The sequence below is a fragment of the Lissotriton vulgaris genome, chromosome 2_1 (assembly GCF_964263255.1).
Source record: "Lissotriton vulgaris chromosome 2_1, aLisVul1.2, whole genome shotgun sequence".
Taxonomy (NCBI): domain Eukaryota; kingdom Metazoa; phylum Chordata; class Amphibia; order Caudata; family Salamandridae; genus Lissotriton; species Lissotriton vulgaris.
This window is the reverse complement of record NC_141687.1, coordinates 1,643,923,841-1,643,940,675: the sequence shown is the minus strand read 5'-3', so window position 1 is coordinate 1,643,940,675 and position 16,835 is coordinate 1,643,923,841. Positions and strand designations below refer to the sequence as shown.

The window sequence follows — 16,835 nt, the reverse complement described above, 5'->3', positions numbered from 1 at the left end:
TATGAATGTCAGCAGCCCTACATGCCAAGAACAGATGCATACTGGTAAGTAGCATATTCGGTTCGAGGCCTGTGGGCTGCTGAATTCATATCTGTGCATAGAATACATAGCAGTCCCTCCATTAGCGGTGGCCGCCTGTGCCAGCTGCAGCAGTCTGAAAAAGTGTTTTTAGAACAGCCTGCCCTACAGCTGCCTGCTGTTTGGAGTGCACATCTACACAGTAGTGTTTTGTAAATGTGTGTGTGGTAGACCATGTGGCTGCTCTACATATGTCTGCTAAAGGAATATTTCCAAGGAAAGCGATGGAGGCCCCCAACTTCCGGGCGGAGTGGGCCCGTGGGGGGACCGTTAAAGTGCGCTTGGCTTTTTCATAGCAGATTTGAATGCACTTAACGATCCACCTGGCTATACCTGCTTTGGAAATGGGGTTGCCTTTGTGTCGTGGCGAAAAGGCAACAAACAGTTGTTTAGTTTTTCGAAAATCCTTGGTCCTATCAATGTAGTACATTAAAGCCCTCTTGACGTCTACTGTGTGGAGCATCCTCTCCTCCACTGATTCAGGATTTTGGAAGAACACGGGCAGTTCAATAGTCTGATTGATATGGAACTGTGAAACTACCTTAGGAAGAAATTTAGGGTTAGTGCGAAGCACCACCCTGTTGGAATGAATTTGTATAAATGGCTCTTGGATAGTTAGTGCCTGGAGCTCACTAACGCGTCTCAGTGATGTAATCGCTATCAGGAAAGCCACTTTCCAAGTCAAGAACTGAATCTCGCAGGAATGTAGAGGCTCAAAAGGTGGACCCATCAGTCTGGTGAGGACCACATTTAGGTTCCATTCAGGAGCTGGCGGGGTATGGGGAGGAACGACTTGTTTGAGTCCCTCCAGAAAAGCTTTAATGGCAGGCACTCTGAAAAGGGAGAGATGCTGCCTGATTTGTAGATAAGCTGCTATTGCGGACAAATGTATACGAATGGAAGCATAGGCCAGATTGCATGTGTATAGATGTAACAGATAACAAATGATGTTTTGAGTAGACGCGTCTAGCGGGTTGATGTTGTGGTCAGCATAATAAATCACAAACCGCTTCCATTTCGCCGCATAGCATGCTCTGGTGGTGGGCTTTCTTGCCTCCCTTATAATATCCATACAGTCTGGAGGCAAATTGAGGTAGCCAAATTCTAAGAACTCAGGAGCCAGATAGCCAGGTTGAGCTGTTGCGGGTCTGGGTGCTGAATGTCGCCATGGCTCTGCATCAAAAGCCGGGGTGTGAGGTGCAGCCTTTGATGCGGTACCACGGATAGTTCTAGAAACGTGGTGTACCATGGTTGGCGTGCCCACGTTGGAGCAACCAGGATGAGCGTCATCGAGTGTTGCTTCAGCTTGCGTGCCACCAGCGGTATTAGAGGTGCTGGGGGAAAAGCGTACGCAAATCTGCCTGACCAGTTTATCCATATCGCATTGTCCTGTGACTGTGGGTGTGGGAACCTGGCGGCAAAGCTTCAGCATTTGGCGTTCTCCTTTGTGGCGAACAGGTCTATGTCTGGATGACCCCACTGCAGGAAGTACGGGTGGAGTACTGATGGATGTATCTCCCACTCGTGCATTTGGTGGCTGTACCTGCTGAGCAGGTCCGCCATCTGATTGTCCTTGCCTGGGGGATGTTCCGCCATGAGGAAGATGTTCCTCTGAATGGCCCACTTCCACATGCTCTGAGCCAGATGAGACAACTGTGGAGAGTGTGTTCCTCCCTGTTTCTGAATGTAGTACATGGCTGTCATGTTGTCCATCCGGATCAACACGACCTTGTTGCACAGATGTACCTTGAATGCTTTCATCGCCATGAAGATAGCCATCAGCTCTAGAAGGTTGATGTGCATCTTCCTTTGCTGCGTAGTCCATAGTCCCTGCACTGTGTCGTGTTGTACATGAGCTCCCCAACCCTGGAGAGATGCGTCCGTTGTCAGAATGATCTGTGGCACAGGCTCCTGGAACGGTCGTCCCTTGCAAAGGTTTTGTGGGTTCCACCAATGCAGAGAGTTGTATGCACGACCGGTCACCAACACTAGGTCTTTCCACTGTCCGTGAGCCTGATTCCACTGACGTGCTAAGCACTCCTGAAGCGGACGCATATGTAGTCTTGCGTGCTGGACTATGAAGATGCAGGAGGCCATCATGCCTATCAACTGCATGAACACTCGTGCCGGAAGCGAGTGTTGAGGTCTGAATTTCTGTATCAGCAATTGCATGCTGTTGATCCTCACTGAATTTGGCTGTGCTTTGGCTGCCAGAGTGTCTATCGTCGCGCCCAGATACTGCCGTATGTGGGCGGGCTGCAGGTGGGACTTTGGGTAATTCAGTGAGAATCCCAGATCGTGAAGAAGGTGAATGGTGTGGGACATGTGGGCGGCACACTGCTGGGCCGACTTTGCCTGGATAAGCCAGTCGTCCAGATAAGGGTAGACGTGAAAGTTCTGTCTCCGTAGGTGTGCAGCCACTGTCGCCAGGCACTTTGTAAACACCCTGGGTGCCGTCGCTACTCCGAAAGGGAGGACCTTGAATTGGTAATGCTGATTTTGAATGGTGAATCTGAGGTATTTTCTGTGTGACGGGTGTAGCGGAATATGAAAATATGCATCCTTCAGATTCAATGTTGCGAGGAAATCTCCCTGACCAAGCAACAGTAGAACCTGCCAATGTTAGCATGTGAAAGTGTTCTGATAGAATGTACTGATTGAGGGGTCTGAGGTCCAGTATGGGTCTGAGAGACACGTCCTTTTTTGGGATCAAGAAGTACAGTGAGTACACTCCTGTGCCTCTTTCTGCCACAGGCACGAGCTCGATTGCTCCTTTTTGCAGCATGATGAGTACCTCCTACAGCAATAAGTGCAAATGCTCTGTGGGAATAGGATGGTGTCTTGGGGTATGTTGGGTGGAGTGGATGTTAACTCCAGACAATAACCGTACTGGATAAGCTTTGTGACCCACCTGTCTGCGGTGATAGACTTCCAGACCGGCAGGAACTGTTGGAGTCTCCCCCGACCGGTGTTGTATGGTGGGGAGGGGGGGGGGGGGGCAGTGACAAGGCGTCACTGTTTGTTAGTGGCGGAGGATCTGGAGCTGTTGTTTCCACAAACTCTGCCTTTGGCGCTGTTTCCACGATAACCACCTCTACTTTGTTTGGCGTATGAGGTTTGCGCGCCACCTTTATTGTACTGTGTTTGCTGGGACAGCTGGCCGTTGGAAACACCTCTATTGCTTGAGCGACGAAAAGAACCACCCCTGAACTGCTGCGACTGGAGAGCCCCCATAGACTTCGCAGTTTCAGTGTCCTTTTTGATCTTCTCCAAGGTGGTGTCCACCTCTGGGCCAAATAAATGATCAGGGTTTACTGGCTGATTTAGAATGGTGGTCTGTATCTCTGGCTTGAACCCGGAGATTCTGAGCCAGGCATGTTGTCTCAACATGACACTAGTGTTAACGGCTCTGGCCGCGGTGTCTGCAGCGTCCAGTGCACATCTGATAGAAGCATTTGATATGAGCTTCCCTTCCTGAATAAGCATCTCTGCTGCCTCCTTATATTCATCTGGTAGGTGTTGTAACAGGGTCTCCAGTGTGTCGTAATGGGCCCTGTCATACCTGGCTAAGAGTGCCTGAGTGTTTGAAATGCGCCAGATGTTGGCCGCTTGAGCTGCCACCCTTTTCCCCGATGCCTCTAACACCTTAAATTCTTTATCAGGGGGAGGAGCATCACCCGTTGTTTGTGAGTTAGCCCTCTTCCGGGCATTAGAAACAACTAGAGAGTCCAACGGCAACTGTCCCTTAATGTAGGTAGGGTCCCCAGGCGCCGGTTTGTACTTCTTTTCAATTCTGGGGTTTATAACCCTGGCCCTTGTAGGTTCCTTGAATATCTCCCCAGCATGTTTCAAGACACCCTTCAGCATAGGCAGAGTCTTTACAGTCCTCTCTGAGGTGGAAAAGGTGTCAAACAGAAAATCCACTTCAATAGGGTCAGCATGGAGATGGACATCATGGTTCTTGGCTACCCTTTCAATAAGCGCATTAAACGCCACTGAATCCTCAGTAGGCGATGTTTTACAGCATACACTTGAGTGTCCGGGGCAGTATGTGGATCCCCTGGGTCAGCAGCATCTGCCCAGGGTTTATTATGATCTTCTGGATCAGTGTCCACAGGGTAGTTGTACTCCTCATCATCACCTTCCCCTGTTTCCACATCCGAATAAGTGGGCGAGACATCCTGGCCACGTGGAGATATATGTTCCACAAGAACGGGTGCAGTAGTAGAATCCCTTTTCTTTTTCAACGGGATTCTATACGACTCCATGGGATGTTCTGGGGTGATCTTTCGTTTATAAACAGAAAGTCTGCTTGTTTCGGCATCAATGAACTGTTCCTGCTGCTCTTCAAGCGAGGGTAGTCGATGCTTTGTGGCCGGTACCCCAGTTGTGGGCTTCGACCCCGTGGACACCTTCTTGGCTGTCTCGACGGCCATTTTAGGGACGAAGGCCTTCGGTACCACTTTCGGCGGCAGCGTGAAGTGGATGGGCACCGACTTCTTCTGAGTTTTATCGGCAGGCTTTGGAGGTGGAGTATCCTTTGGCCCGACCGTCGAAGCCTTGTCCTTGATTCGCTTCAACGATTCCAACACCTGCTTCGAGAAGGAAGCGGACGGCTACGTCGACTCGAAGGAGCCCTTCGGGCCACCGCCTGGCGTTGACTCGAGGGTTGTACCACCTTTAGCCTTGTCCCGTCGATGCAGAGGCTCGAGAACCTTCTGAACTCCGAGTCCTTTGTCGGTGTCGACGGTCTTCGGCGCCGATTTATTCGGGTCGACGACTTTGACCGGTGCTTTCGGAGCGGCAGTCTTCGACTCAACGCCCTTTAGTGGCCTCTTTGGGTCCATAACAACTTTATGCTTCGTCGGAGCCGATAGTTCCGAGGACTTCGAGCCGACCAAAGCAAGACGCACTTTTGGTTTCGATTTCGCCTCTTGTGCTTTGGGTTGCGCAGACACCGAAGCTTTCTCTTTCGGTTTCGATTTCGCAACTTGCGGCTCCTTAGAAATGTCCGAAGCCGGGGCTGTAGAACTCAGTGGAAGATCTTGGGTAAGGCCATGTGGTGATCCCTCGACCTGAGCCTTATGAAGTGTCTCGGCCCCAGTATCAGTTTGTAGGCCTAGCTCTTCGCTTGAGCTATCTTCCATGGCCCCAAAAGCCTCCTACCTCGTCGACGTCTTCCGCATCGGGCATCTCAATATCAGCGTCGTAGCTGGAGTCGATCTCCGATGCGGGATCCGACAGGTTCTCTCGAACCTCCCGCTCTGCTTCTTCATCATCCCCGGCATCGAAGATGTTCACCGGGTCGGGTGCCGTCTGCTGGGCTTCCTTGCGCGCAGCGCGCCGAAGTTTAATCGTCTTCTTGGATCGGAAACGGGAACAAGCCATACTACTGGCTTCATCGTGATCCGGCGACAGGCACTTGTTGCAAACCGGGTGGACATCGATGTGGGGATATTTCGAGTTGCACACGGGACATCTTTTGAACGGGCTCCGTTCCATGATGGTCGTCGATAAGGCCTCTGGCGTCGGCCGGGCCTTCAGTGCCGAAAAGCCACGCGGCTCTCCTGGATGTCCGGCTCGGAAACTGAGCAGGAACAGAACTGGGCACCGATCGCAAGACAATACCGACGGTAAACTAAAGGCCTTTTGGCCAAGAGAAAGTTTTATATCGATTCCGAACTTGAGTGAACCAATATGCATCCGAACCCAATGGCGGAAAAAAACAATCTGGGGATGGAGTCGATGCCCATGCGCACTGTAGTCCAGGGGAGGAGCCACCTATCTTGTGATACTTCGAAGACTCTTCCAGGACAACAATGTGCGATCATCCGGACCCAACACTAGGCGGCGATCTATGCACAGATATGAATTCAGCATCCCACATGCCTCGAACCTTCGGGCACAGTAAAACTAAAACAAATTAGTAACGGACGAGATGCCCACAGAAATCAAAAAACATGACGTCAGAGGGACCACAGTACAGGAAAGCACTTCGCAAGTGCAGTTAAGAACCAGGATCCTATGGAGCCCCCACTTAAATTCGGACCATGACAATCTCCATTGCCTATACTGTACAAAGGGCATATAGCAGCTGTACTGCCCCCTGCGGTGCAAGGTGCTCTAGGCAAATGCCATGCAGTGAGACTCTGTTCCTTCTCTGGTGTATTCAATGTTTGTCCACAATGGCTAGATCCATATTGTATTTTCAGGATATCGGTGTGATATAAAATTACAAACAATGAATAAGTATACAAACAATGAATAGGTATAGCAATCATAAGTGGTTATATAGACAATCTAGCGAGGTGCCAGCCTCATGGGACCAATGCATGATGCCGCTGCTCTACATAATAATTTTGATAAATTAAGCAAGGGCCAGTCTCTGACCCTTCTGGAGATTGAAGAATACCTTAAGTGAAAGGTATTGCCTCTCGCATTTATGAAGCTCAAGTACTGTATATCATGCTACCCTAACTCATCATGTATGTCCAGCATAGAAGACTGTAGGAACATATTATACTATGATGCTTTGCCTCCCATCTGCATGGGCATGCCCTGGTGTGATGTATATAAATAACTACACAGAAGTCAGTGTATACTGCAGCTTGTCATGTCATGCTCTCTCGCTGTATACAAGTTACTTGAGCCTAATTTCTTATTTTAGGGCAGAAAAGGTTACTTACTTGCAACAATATTAGCCGCTAACCCCGGCTTCCTCCAGACTCCTATGATGTCTGCAACATAGTTGAAGAGAAGGATGGAAAAACTATTTGCCTAGCACAAAATAGGCTGAACTTGGAAGCCAAGGTGGACATGCAGAGTGCAAAGCCCTGGATTTACCCTAGTTTTTCTCGAATGGCAGAAGGGGGCAATCATTTTTACCCAGCAGGCACATGAATTTGTCTAGTCTATCTTTGCCCTGCCCCTCGGTATTCTAGTGTTCAATAATATTTTATTTTGTAACTAGCCAGTTTTGCTCTGGCCCTTCAATGTGGTGCTCTTAGTGATTTTGCAGTACAGCACTGTCAATGATGACCTGCGATAGGACCGTAGGTATTCTCAGCAATAGCTATTTATTTTGAGTGCTTTACAGTCCAAAGAGGGCACCAGTCATATTGGAAGACTTTCCTGCGATTAGTATTACTCAGCTTAGATATACTCGTACGTTTTTGTTTAAACCCAGCATATTCTTTGGTTGTATTGCCTTGCTCATCTAGATACTCTGACACTCAAATCTCTTCCTAATAACCCAGGGATGTTTAACATTGCATTTCTCTTAGAGGAGCTTCACATCTTTGTGGTTTGTGATTTAGGTCCCTTAGGAATGAAGACAGTCAGAGGTTTGCTTCTCTTGGATGGGGTTTTGTTCTGAAAACAAATTATTTCACTTAATTAAGCGAGGCATCACAAGTGTTACCCAAAGGGAGAGTAACATTTCTGGGTAGAATCTTTCCAGGTTCAATAATTTGGTTGGACCCTCTACTCTCCATCATGATGACTTTCTTTTGCCACCCTTCCAGATTAGGATAGCTTTAAGCCTTTATGTATGTTTATAAAAAATGAGGTTAGGATGCAAGAGTAAGTGTAGTTATTCACCTATTGGAGAACATCGTAGAGGATGACACCAAATGGTAGGCCTTAATCTTCCCTCTAACGCCCAGATAATCTATATATCCCACCTCTACAGAGCAGACATTTGCTTGACAAAATATACTGCGGAGGAAATGCTAGTGTGTCGTGCAGGGGAGGCCTGGCTTTGGAAGAGCCAAAACAGAACTTTCAAGTTATTTAAAGCATGCAAAAAGATTATTCAAAGATCCACAATCTGAGCTGTGGATTTCCAACAAGTCTAGAAGAAGTGGCCTCTGCTCAAACTACCGGTACACCTGTCACTATCTTGTGTAAGTTTTATTTCATCTTGCACCTGTATCCTTCATAGCTGTATTGCTATTTCACAACCCACTGTTGAGGAATCCATGAATACTACCTTGAAGAATATGAACTCAGGAGCATCAGTCAAATGACTGTTAATAATGTTCATACAAATGCACACACCTCGCCTGCACAGTTATCTTAACATTAGTAGGAAAAGTTATTGCCACAGAGTAGTATCTACAAGAACAACACCCTCCTTTAAGACTACCAGTCCAAACTGAGAACCCAAAGCAGCAGTACACAAAGAAGACAACACACTCCAAATCAGTGACACAATTAAAGAAGCAGCCAGTACCACCTCACTCTACTGAATCTCTGCACTCTTTAAATCAACATTCAAACCGTACTTAATATCTTCTCCTCAGGAAAGGCTTTAATGACATCATCCTTCATTGGTTTGAATTCTACAAGAACAAACAAAGCGTAACCATACGGGCGTACCCAGATCTGACCACAAAGCTATGCCCTGCATAGGCCCCAAAAGTTCCATCCCACCTCCAGTAGCCTTCAAACTCTATTTGCAACCCCTGAGACCATTAAGGTCATTGAGCACAAGGGCAACACCCAAACCAATCTTACAATTTCATCAAGAAATGACATTGCCGGCCCAAAAGATTGACTTGCCTTCAATTAAAGCCTGTCTATCCAAGTTGTACTTGAAGCTCAGCCCTCTGAATACAGTGTGTGTGCTTATACAAAGTGACAATCAAAAAGAACATGTACATAAATGGTTTTCAGCGATGAACCATCATCCCTACAAGTGGTCTAAATCCCTAGGATTCTACTGACACTATCCTAGCTTTAAAAGCTCACAAGAAACTGCCTGCTACAATTCCTCTTGCTTAGCAAAGTGAAAGTTTTTCTCCCTGAAACGGATTTTGAAACATTACTACAAGACGAAATTAACACATTGCTTGCCTGCGTCCCAGAAGCACATCTGACCCTCCTGAGGTTCATCCTTCATGCCACTGCCTGACTAATCAAGGGAATCTGGAACACTGACAATCTCACTTACCCTATAGGAGCTCTGTGGGAGGATATCAAGGCAATCAGTGGGACTACATGTCTCAGTTTACCTCAGGGGGGCAGCCCCTTTAACTGCCAGCACTTGTGCTCACTGCTTTGCATTTATAGCGCTTCCATTGGGCCCGCAGCTTGGGACAACCAGAAGCATACTACAGCTTTTAAACCATAAGCCATGCAATACAAATTAAAATCCAGCCTCTGCCAATCTTTCTACCCTAGGGATAGTCTGAGCAGGATCTGATGTGAGGATTATCAAATCATCCGCATATAGTGTGATCTTATTACTAAAATGGGAGGAGCTGAAGGGAGTAACCTGCAAATCCCATCAAAGTAGCTGGGAAAATGGTCAATATAAATATCAAACAATAGAATGGACAAGGGGCAACCCTGCCGAGTGCTTCTAGAAATACCAAAGCTCCTGGTCAATGATCCATTACGCAAAATTCTGGCAGATGTATTTTCATATAACCTCTGTAGCAATGAAATAAAGCAAGGGCTGAAGCCCAATACTGCCAATACCTCCCACAAGTAAGCCTAAAAGACTTGGTCCAATGCCTTGGCTGCATCTAATGCGACTACAGGTAAGGGAATCAATCGAGCCTTGGCAAGATTTATAGTTCCGATCAGCTGCTGAGTAAGCTTGCGAATTTGCCGATTTGGGACAAAACCCTTCTGATCTTGGTGTATTAGTTTGGGGGCTAGCTTGGCTAGTCTCCAACGCAGAATGCTTGTAAAAACCTTATAATCCTCATTCAGTAGGGATATTGGCTGAGAAGAATCAGCCTTACTAGGATCCTTTGCCGGTTTTAAAACCAATACTATTGTGGCTTCCTTCCAGAAATCAGGAATCTGCACCATCCGCTGATATGCTGAATCATATAGTTTCACCCACACTGGTACAATCTCCTCTTTTAGGAACTTATATAGCTCTGAGGCGATGACATCGGGGCCAGCTGCTTTACCATTTTTAATATTCGACAAGTGTCCCCTGATTTCCTCCTGGGTAATCTTTGTTTCCATCTGTTCCTTAACTTCCTGTCTGGGAAGACCTCTTCCACATATAGTGTGGAAAAAAAGGAGACCAGATGTACTTGCATATCCTGAGACATCTCTCTGGGGATTAACAACCAGTGCCTTAATAGTATTCCTAGGGGGCGCTGCTTGACCACAGACCAAGATGGCCGTAGAGTAGCGGAGTTCCGGTCTGAGCCCGACATATCCGTAATAATCCTGACCATGGTGGACATCTGATTGCCAGGGAGCAGCTCTGGACAAGGGGGCATACACCCCGTGCCCCGATCGACCCACAGTTTGTGCCCAAATACGGAGTGGTGCTGTAAAAGAGCCGGCCTGGGGCAGCATCCACGAGGAACGCGGCACAAGCCAGATGTAGCTCGCACATGAAAAGCAAGGGCCTAAGCAGCTGACTGATTACCAGCATGCGACGGAGCTGGGCCACGGTGGATTAAAAGCAACGCCGCCAGGGTGAGCGTAACTCGGATCCATGAGGAGTGTAGGAAAAGTGCCTGAGCCTGCCGCCCGAGTATAGACCAGGCACGAGCTCGCAGCTAATGGAGGAGCCGCAGCCGCTGCCAAGGGCCGTGACGGAGAAGCATGAAGACCGCTGGGACCAGCAGCCGGACCTTAGAGGTGAGAGGCAGCGCGGGATGGCAGCCAGCACCCACTCGGAGGCCGGGCCCCAAAGACTGAGGGGCTGTGGAGTGATCGGAGCAACCCAACAGCGAGAGAGGAGCAAGGCCTATACGGTGAGAGGCAGCCAGTATCCAATTCGCTGAGCGGGGGTGAGCGGCCTACACAGGGAGTTGAGCGCACATTGCCACAAACAGAAAACTCCATACTTAAAGTGAAGACCCCCGAGCAAGTGTAGAAGTACAACCTAGTGTGAAGCAACTGAGCAAGGTCCCGGCAATCGGTGGACCAGGGGGAACCTCCCCCTCCGTCCCCCCTCTTGTCTTATTTCTCATCGGAGCCGGGGACCGGAGGACCAAGCTGGGGTCCTGTAGTGCGGAATTGAATATAGCCAGGCTGAAGAAGTATCGGCTGGCACCAAGCGATCCATAAAGGCCTTGAGGAAAAGCCGGAGCACGTGTAGGGCCCCTAACAATCGGGTGGCCTGAAAGTGGGGGGATCCCCACCCGCGGAACCTGGCGGTGGACAAAGGAAAAAGGGGGGCCATGTTCAATAAAAAAAATTGGATAACTGTGCCATCACGAAGCCCGCAACAAATGCTGAGGAGGAGGGGGCACAGAGGAGCCCCCACTGGCATCCATAATGGCGGCGATTCGAGATGTCAAGGGGTCACTGGAACCCAAAATAGACTGTGTCCGCTGAAGGTACCCTGACCAGGCCGAACCTCTCTAAACTAAGCAAGAAGGTGTCAACAGCCGAGACCCACTCACCCAGCTTTGGTCAAAAACTAAACGCCTGAAGGAACAGGTACATACACTCACATAGCAGGCCACGCATACGGAGGCACGGCTGGAAGATCAGGAGGGGAGGGCCGGAATGAACAATATACAGGTCGTTAGGGTTCCTGAGGGGGCAGAGGGGCCCAGTGTTGATTTGTTTCTAGAAGACCTTATGTCAACAAACTACAACCCCCATGCTTATCAAAGTTCTTTTCCGTTGAGAGGGCGCCAGCGCCCCTTCCACGACCAGGGGCCCCACCACGCACAAACATTGCTAGAATATTTAACCATTGCGACAGGGACACAATACTGCAGGCAGCAAGAGCAAAAGGGGACATGCTATATGAAAACACTGTGTAAGGTTCTTTCCAGACTTTACCCTGCAAGTAGAGCAACTTAGGAGGAGTTTTGAGCCACTGAAAAAGGAACTGATATCCAGAGACTTGAAATACAAGATGCTCCTTCCGGCCTGACTGCGAGTGATAGCAGACGGGAAGACATGGCGCACCGCAACTCCAGAGGAAGCCGGGAAGTGGCTGGAGGGCTGGCACACAGTTGGCCGAGACAAAGGCAAAGATCCTAATCAGAGAGGTGGACACAACAATTGAAGCAGAAAGACCAGAGCAAGTCACATCCTCAAGACCGCCAGTCCGCCTGGTGCAGAGGTGGCACTAGAATAGTAGGTGGTGAGGCCGGGGCGGAGGTAAGACTGGAGAGATTTGACTTTACCCCCAGAGACAATCTAGCGCTACAAGCAGAGCACTGAGACTTTGAGATCGGCCCGACCGGAACAACCTGACGAGATTACTCCTATGAAACTCACAGAGGCTACTAGTCGTAATGGGCTCAGTTAAGGTACGGTTCTGGAACGTTAATGGACTCAACTGTAAATCGAAAAGGTCGACAGTCTTGCCATTCATTAAAAGGCACGCACCAGATGTGGTTCTCTTGCACAGGAAACCCACCTTAAAGGCAACTACTGTAAAGCGCTGGATGATATGGCTACACTTTGACAGCACATGAAGGGTATACCTCAGGTTCCAGGGGAGTGGGAGTTCTAACCAGAAGGGCATTTCCCTTTATCCAGGGTACGGTATGAACAGACACTCTGGGGAGATATGCAGCGAAAAGTGGTACATGGGAGAGGAAAAGACCTAACTTGTGGGCAGCATACTCCCCACCCAATCCCCCCAGGATCTACATATGGCCACACTTGAGGTGTTGGGTCCCCTGGTGTTGCAGCTGCCAGAGGGCAGGTTAGTCCTGGAAGGAGACATGAACGACATTGTGTCAGCAGACTTAGATGTGGCAGGCAGAGGTCCCTCAGGAACAAATACCACAAGACAGGGAGGACAGCTTGGGGGATTTGTCGAATCAATGGGCCTGGGCAACATTTGGAGACATCAACACCCTGCAGTGAAGCAATACACCCATTTGCCCGCTGCGACAGGAAGCCTCTCTAGGCTTGATTACCTCTTTACACATGGGTCCAGGGGTGGGGGAATTTACGGATGTCACACATGTGGCGCATGGGGTATCCAACCACTCCCTGGTAAAAGCAAAGTTATCAGGAGGAGTAAGGTACCACACACTACCGCAGCAAATGTACCTGTGGTTCTTCAGGGACGAGGACTTCAGGGAGAACATGCGGGAGGGGGCAGAGCTATACTTTGAGGACAATGTAGGATCAGTTGATTCCAAGGTGACACTGTGGGAAGCGTTGAAAACCGTCCATCAAGGCCAGGGCCCAGGCGAACATAGGCGCCATCAGGAAAAAGAAAAACCTCAAATGTCTTGCCCTTGAGAAAGATATATTACAACTGGAGGCCCGAGAAACAGGAACTTACATCCAAGCAATCCTATAGATAGGCAGAGCTTTAAATGTGCGACAGAGACGGATGAGTGGAGGTTGGGTCCCAGGACTGTTGGATGCGGATGGGGGCAAGTATGAAACTGGGGCGGTGATAGTGGAGGAATTCGCCAAATACTACTAAGGGATCTACACATCCCGCTCGACACGCACAGAAAAGGACTGTACAGAATTTGTGCGCGACATCTCTCTGCCACGACTCACTGCGGAAGACAGCGAGATGTTAAAGGGCGACCTGACGATAGCCAAAATAAAATCAGCCTCCCGAGCCCTACAATCCGGCCTCGCAGTACAAATGTAGAAGGCTATGCTAGACGTCACAGCAAAGCACTTGTTGAACACGTTCGGGTAGGCATAACAGGAGAGCAAACTACCCTCAGACTAAAGGAAGGCAGTTATAACGGTAATCCCAAAGGCAGGCAAACCACCAACAGAGTGAGTGTCATATAGACCGATCTCGCTACTCAACTATGAGGAGAAAGTGTTGGCCAAGCTTCTGTCCATGGGCTTAGCCGGGGTGATTGGCACCCTCATACACCCGGACCAATCCGGGTTCATGCCCCATAGGGGCACCAGGACAAATCTCCAAAGGCTGTTCGGAATACTCCATATAATGGAAAAATGCCCAGAAGAGCAATCAGCCCTTCTGTCCCTAGACGCCAGAATGGCGTTTGATAGAGTGGAGCGGAATTACCTCTTTGCAGTCCTGGAGAGGTTAGGCATGGGGCCCAGATTAATAAAATGGATTATACTTCTATACAAGCAACCACTGGCCAGAGTGCAGGTTAATGCCACGGTGTCCCAAGTGTTCACCCTACAGAGAGGAACCAGACAGGGTTTCCCCGCTGCCTCCAATCTTGTTTGCGCTGGCCCTGGAGCCACTCGCAGCATGGGTAAGTCAAGACACCTTGATCTGGTGGATACTGATAGGGGAGAAGTGGGAAGACCGAATGCCACTCTAAGCGGATGACATCCTTCTGTATGTGAGGAAGCAGAGATATTCAGTAGACCCTGACTTCTAGATGTATTGTGCCAATAGAAATACACAGCTTTAAGAATCTTAGGATCCACTTAACAAGGAAAGCCCAAGAGTTCTACCAAAAGAATGTGGGCGAACAGCTTGACTCACAGTAAATGCCAAACACTGGCGTGTTCTGCTCCTCGCTTTGATGGTCTGGACAGCAATGTTCAAAATGATGGCTCTCCCCTGTTATATGCACTACAAAACACGCCACATGAGGTGCCCCCTTTCTTCTTCCAAACAGTGAACTCTGAGCTTTGCACGCTGCTGTGGCGCAGCTCGGCACCGCAAATAGCCCTAGGTAAACTTCAGAGAGGGATATATGACAGAGGTCTAGCAGTACCCGATATCCGAAATTACTACTGGGCAGCCCAACTGGTAACTGTGAATGGATGGATACACTGGGAGACATAGGGAGAGGTTACATTTACAGACCTACAGATGGAATACGAATTGTGGAAGGGGGAGTGGCTCAAAATTAGGACATGCCCTGCAGGAACACATGAGAGAAGGAGAGACACTGGAAGCAGCCTCACCACTAGAAGATAGGATACCGACAGAGTAATTTTCTAACTGTATAAAAAAATAATAAATAATGCCCCAGACCAGCCTTGGAACAAGACGTAGGACCCATGGAGGAAGAGGAATGGGTGGAGGAGCTCCAAGGCCCAAGAGAAGTAGCAATACGTGCAAGGTTCTGATTGATACAGTTGAAGGTGTTACATAGGGTATACTATCCCAGGTCAGTGCTATATCGAATGGGAAGGAGCGAAATTACACAGTGTCACAAGGGATGCGGGTCAGAGGGAACCTTCTATCATTTGATATGGGAATGCCCGGTCCAATAAACGTATTGTTAGAAAATAGCTGAGGCAATGGCGGCAGTGGTAGACAGAGAAGTTCTGCTGGCCCCTAAATGGTTCCTGCTGGGAACGGCAGGAGAGGAAGATTGGCCGAGGCATATACAACACTGACTAGCACTAGCAGCAGTAATGGCAAAACAGAACGTAGCAAAGAAATGGGGGCTTCCGCTATCCCGACAACGGAAGAGTTGGAAAATGATTTGGATTGGTGCTGGCAAGCAGAACTCACGATATATAAGAGTATGTAAGAGTAGAGGGTGCCCAAAAAAGGGGGAGAAAATCTGGAGGGCCAGGCAGACATACAGAGGTTTATAAAACAGACACTGTGGTGTAAAATGATTATTGCTAGTCAAAATTGACATGGGTTGTAACCTGAACAGTATGCAAAGATGGAAAAATGAAATGATGTCATGATACAATTGCTCCTTGTAAGTACAAATGATCATATACCTACCAATAAAACGAGTCTAAAAACAAAATAGTATTCCTTGAAGTCTCAACCCTCGCCTTCCATGCCAGTAATACCCTAGCTCGCTCCCCATACTCAAACTATCTCATACATCCAGTACGCCACAGCTCCTGACACTTCATATCCAACTTGATTTTATAGTTTAGCTGAGCCTCCTCCAACAGTTTTAATGCCCCTTCCTTATCCATCCCCATACTCTGCTTCTGAAGGGTAGCCTCCAAAGCCCCGACTTCTTGCTCCAATCTGGCAAATTATAGCCTTATTCTTAAAATGTACATGACTTCGCAAGACCCCTTGGATAGAAGCTTTAAAAGCATCTCATATTACACCTAGTGAAACCATGTCTGCATTATCAAGAAAAAAAGAGTGGACACCACCCCAACATCTTGAATTTTGCCTATTTCCAGGGCATTGCAGTGACAGCAGAATGATCCGAGATATGAAGCAGAAGATGGTTAACCTCTTTTATATCTGCTGCCCAGCCTCGATCAGCCAAGAAATAATCCAGCCTAGAGTAATGACCAATTTATTTGCTGTGGAATGTATAACCTCTCATCTGGCCCTTTAGGTGTTGTCATACACCCACCAAACCTAGATCCTGAAGCATATTCCTAAGGCCTGTCTCGTCTGGGGTGCTTGAACACAGTGTCTCTGGGTTGGTCTATCTAGAATGTGGTATAATAGCGTATTAAAATCACCCCCAAGACCAACGGGCAGTGTACTCGACTAAATTCCGTTCCAAAGTTTCCACAAATTCCTACACACACAATCTCAAAACCAGCACATCTCATACCAGCCAGGACTACATGCCAGAGCTTTCAATTTTTGAAAACATAACTTCCACCCCAGCACCCTTCCTTACCAAAATCACCACCCCTTACAACACTCTGCTTGGTCCGAAACCACATAACTCTCCACCCATCTGCACCTCGAAAGGAGAGCTCTACACTCATTTGCAATCAAATTGTTCTCCTGCAAAATTATGATGCGAGCAAGACTTTCTTCAAGCTACCGCATCACCAGTCTCTGTCTACCCTAGGTCCTAATACCATTAACATTCCAAGTTAAAAAACATGTTCTTATCACCTCCCATCATCTTCAACCAGGTTCTACTCCCTCTTCCAGTGGACAATCTGGAACT

General features: G+C 48.4%; 1 protein-coding gene across 2 annotated transcripts in view; it reads right to left on the bottom strand.

Annotated features, from left to right (window-relative positions):
* TRNAU1AP (tRNA selenocysteine 1 associated protein 1) overlaps positions 1-16,835 on the bottom strand; it is a 296,944-nt gene that overhangs the window by 10,778 nt on the left and 269,331 nt on the right. The gene's annotated exons all lie outside the window — the stretch shown is intronic.